We start from the raw sequence: 4688 nt of genomic DNA, 5'->3' as shown, positions 1-4688 counted from the left end.
CTGAGGAAGATTTAAAGAAAGAAACTTCCTTTGTGTACTTATCTACAATGCCAGTTCTTATAGCCTAAGTTTCCAAATATTTGTGGGTCTGTTTCTGGGCTTTCAAATTTGTACCATTGTTCTGTTCTATTTATTTCTCCTTGCAACAAAAGAACACTGTCATAATTACCATATTTTTATAGTAATTTCTCCCACACTACTCTTCCTTTACAAGAGTTTCCCTTGCTCTTTCACATTAATGTTAGAGTCAACTTGTCAACTTCCATTAAAACCCTTTTGGAATTGCAATTAGAATAGTATTGCATTGATATCATTACTATTTTGAGTCCATGTGTTCATAAATAAGGTATATGTCTCCCTTTGTTTAAATCTTATTTAGATCCATTAATTTACAGCTTCCTTTTAATACATCTTTTAATAAATGATGCAAATTTCAGTTGCATAATTTATTTCATGTCTTGCATATCTTTTGTTAGATTTACTTTTCATTTTCTTTGCAATTGAATCTGGTGTACAGAAACAAAATTGTCAATATACATATTGATTTTGTATGCAACGACTTTGTTAAATTTTCTTAATTTAAATAATCTGCAAGTCCTGTTGAGTATTCTTCACAGATAATCAGAACACTCATGAATAAGGATAGTTTTGTTTACTCCTTTCCAATTTTTATGACTTCTATTTTTTTTCTTTGTAGTGACAAGTAGTGACAGCAAGCATTCTTGACTTATTTCTACTTTTAAAGAGAATTTTTTAAAATTAAAACTGTTCAGTATGCTATTTGCTATTGTAGATACCCTATATCAGTTCAAGGAAGTGTACTTTTATTCTTCACTCGTAATAGTGCATTATATTTTAAATGAATTTTATTGAATGCCTTTCTGTATCTCCTAAGATAATCATGTACTGTTTCTTCTTTAATCTGTTAATGAGATAAATTACAGATGTAATTAATTAATATTATTTCATCAGTCATTTGATATTTTAAGTTTTGTATCTGTGTTTATGAGTGACATTGGACTGTGATTTTGTTTTCTTTTGTTGAGCTTGTTAGCTTTAGGCATCAAAGGATGTTAGTCCCATAACATAAGTTGGGAAGTGCTCCCTCTTTTTGTAGTATCTGAAAGAATTTATGTAATCTTGGAATGATCTATTTATTAAATGATTGCTAGAGCCCCTGGGTATAACATTATGGGCCCTGTATTTTCTATATAAAACTCTTTTAAGCTACTGATTCCATTTCCTTAATTGTTATAGAACTGTTCATATTATCTATTTTGGTTTTGATAAGTTTTTCATTTTGTCTAGTTATGTCTTCATTTTATCTACATTTTCAAGTTTACTATAAAGTCGCTCATAATTTTCTTATTACCTTTCTAATTCTGTGAACTATCTATATTGTGTCTACTTTTTAAACTACTAATATGCAGGGATGGGCATAAGTAGGTTCATAGTTGTTTGTATGGAAAATAATATAACAAATAATAATACAAGAATAAATTGTGTTTCTCATACTCACAGCTATAAACCTACTTTTGCCCATCCCTGTTTTTAATTTTTATAAAAATCTTACTAGATCTTTGATAATTATTTTAGTCATTTAGTATTTACTTTTGCCTGCTGATTGCCTCTAAAGTTCATATTTCTAATTTTAATAACTTTGCTCTTCTTGTTATTCCTTTTACTCTTTTGGGGTTTATTCTGTTGTGATAGAATTGTGGTAACTCCAGATATTTTTCATATTGCCTGTCACTAGTTGGTGTCTAATTTGCAAATAGGCCTTAATCCCTCTCTGACTTTCTTCTTCTTCCCAGATCCTTGGTGAGCCATAATGGTCCCCAGATGCCACATGGGCTACAGACAGGCAGGGAAGAAGGAAAGTCAGGTCTATATTCCTGAAGAGACATGTCATCTCTCAGTTTGCTGATATTGTTGTGACCATGGCTTGAGATGCAGATGCCAGGTCAGCACAGCTCTTCCTTACATCATCTGATATTTTGGGGCACATATATGTAGACTTGGGAAGAGAATTGAGCTTATGTTGCATGTGCTTCCTATGTTATTTCTATAAGCATTGTATTTCAGGACATAGTTCCTAGAGGAGAAAGAAAATTTATGATTCCTTGCAACATGATAGGGCTGCCAAAAATGCATGAAATCAATTACAGAAGCTATAGGTCTACCTTGCCGCAATGGTGCAAACATTGCAAATTTTTCATCAAGGTGGAAGATAAACATAGCTTTTGGAGAAAGATGTCCTGATAATTCACCACCAGCCTCCGTCTCTACCTCTGCATCCCTTCCCCTCCTAAGGCTTAAGCCAAAGTAGGGGGCTTCTAAGCTAGAAGGCAGGTACAAAGGACAGATGGGCCTATTTGCAGGCATGTAGTCCTGGGATGGTAGATGTTTGATGTTACATTCTACTAGTAGATGTTACATTCTGCTTCAACATTCTCTAAAGGAGAAGTGTGTTTCTGTCCCGGTCCACTGACTTTGGGCTTGGACACTTGCTTTGGCCAATATAATCTGAGCAAACTTGACCTATTGTATGTCTGAGCAAAAGCTGTAAATGTGTGGTTTGTGCCAGCCTCTTGCTCTTCCTCTCTGCCCTGAGAATGGGTGTATCTCACACAAGTGATGCTTCTTCCACCTGGGCCCCAGAATGAGAAGACACATAGAGCAGAACTGTCGCCAGCCACCGACATGCAAATAAGCATAAAGTAAATGTCTGTTGTTTGAAGACTTGAGCTTGGGTGTTGTTTGTTATCCTTCCAAAGCTGCCTAATATCCCTGGCTTCACCACTTCGGGGCTATGTAACCTACAGATTTACAGAGAGCGGCTTCATTTACTCAACCCCAGCACTCGCTGATGTCTGCTATGTGATGGGTCCTGTTTTGGCCTTGGCGGATCAAAGAGGAAAAAGACAAGTTTCTGATGTTGGGGAGCTCTCCAACAGTGGGGACAATATAAATTAAGGACTGTATTAGAAACCAGCACAAGGATTGGGAGAAGGACTCCTGCCTCAGTTAGTAGATGTGGAAGACATCTTGGAAGTGCTCATGCTAAATCTTAAGGGACAAATAAGCCAAACACACACACACACACACACACACACACACACACACACACACACACACATATAAAGCAGGGGAAAGTTTTCCTTGCAGAAGAGGCATCACAGGCAGATGCTCATAACAAACTGAGGGCTACTTAGGCTGAGGCTGGGACCAGCTGGCCTCTGAAAATCTGCTCTCTCCCTCCTCAATTTCATCTGTACCCTGAACTTCCCTAAGAAAGCTCAGACTCACTGCTGGAGTCAGCAGTAGACCCTCGGGCTATGTCTAGACACCCAGATGACTACAGTGAATTGCTTCACTTTGGGAACTGACCTAGGAGGAAAGTGGCAGTTCCTGGGGCTGAACAATTTTTGGAGGATCCCCTGTTGCCTTCAGCCCCAGGCACCAGGGCAGGAGGGGCAGAGGCTTGAGCTCAGGCTGCTGCATTTTCACCACTGTAGAAAAAGAATGACTGATTCTGAGTGAATCATTTACTTTTTGTTTCTACATTCATCAGTCCAAATGAAGACTCCCCCATCTGAACAGAATGAATTGCCCGAGCTAATCCCGGAGTCTGTCTGGGGGAAGTGAAGCATGGTAGAAAAGTAATATGAGAGGCTTGCTGCTGCGAAATATATTGAGTCCAAACAGGAGAGCGATGAGAAAAAGGCCAAATAACAGTCCAGAAGAACAAGATTCCTAAGTGCTAAATCCTGCAGTTAATTCCCAAACAGGTCCCAGATATTTCATTACCACCCTGACCATACCCAGTTACACTTCCTTTTTTCCCTTTCCTTTTTGAATCATCTATTTTTAAAGTTATAACTGAGAACAAAAGATGGCAGCTGTTAACCAAGCTAATTTGTCTGTTTCCTGTGTCTCTCACTCTTGACTAACAACGAGCGACAACACTTGGCTTCTTCTGATGAATTCGCCTTGAGTCTTGAGCACTTGCTATGTGCCAGGCACTGTTCCAGGCACTGGGCAGACAGCAATAATAAACCATAGTTTCTGTTCCATGGAGCTTACATTCTTCTAGGGAGCCTTTGGATGTCCTCTTCTGACCTGACACATGTCCGCATGCCCACCAAGGCTGTGCCCTAAAACCCTACCCCTACCCCAAGTTTCTTGAGTTTCTTTGTTTATACCAAGTTAGCTTCATGCATGTTCTCTCATTTGACCCAGACAATCACCCTGTGAGGTAGTTTGCTGAAAACCAAGATCAACAGTAATTAATATAAATGTGAGGAGTCTGGCAGAAGGCTGGCCGGGACTCCTTTTGATATTCACAGGGTGAATATTTACATTTTATTACCTACTGCTGACTCAATGGCCTAAAGCAAACTCCCCCAAAACCTGACAATCTTACTGTTTACTAAACATCACCATTGATATGCCTGTTTGCATTCCTAAAAGGCAATTGTGTATTCTAGTAAATAAAAGCAGCTGAGAAAGGAGACTCAGCAGAACTTAACTTCTCTAGTTGAGTTTTCCTTTGGTTCCCCCACCTCCCCCCCCACCCCCCCCCCCCGCTGTAATTCTAAAAATTAATCTTCCTATGTCTTGCGTGTCAATTTGTGCGTCAGCTCTTTCTCCAAGCCTTTGAACCCGAAAGCCACGTTGGTCGTGGT

Source organism: Myotis nattereri, assembly GCF_964212035.1.
Source record: "Myotis nattereri genome assembly, chromosome: 3".
NCBI lineage: Eukaryota > Metazoa > Chordata > Mammalia > Chiroptera > Vespertilionidae > Myotis > Myotis nattereri.
The sequence above is the reverse complement of the archived record's forward strand: the minus strand, read 5'-3'. Positions refer to the sequence as shown.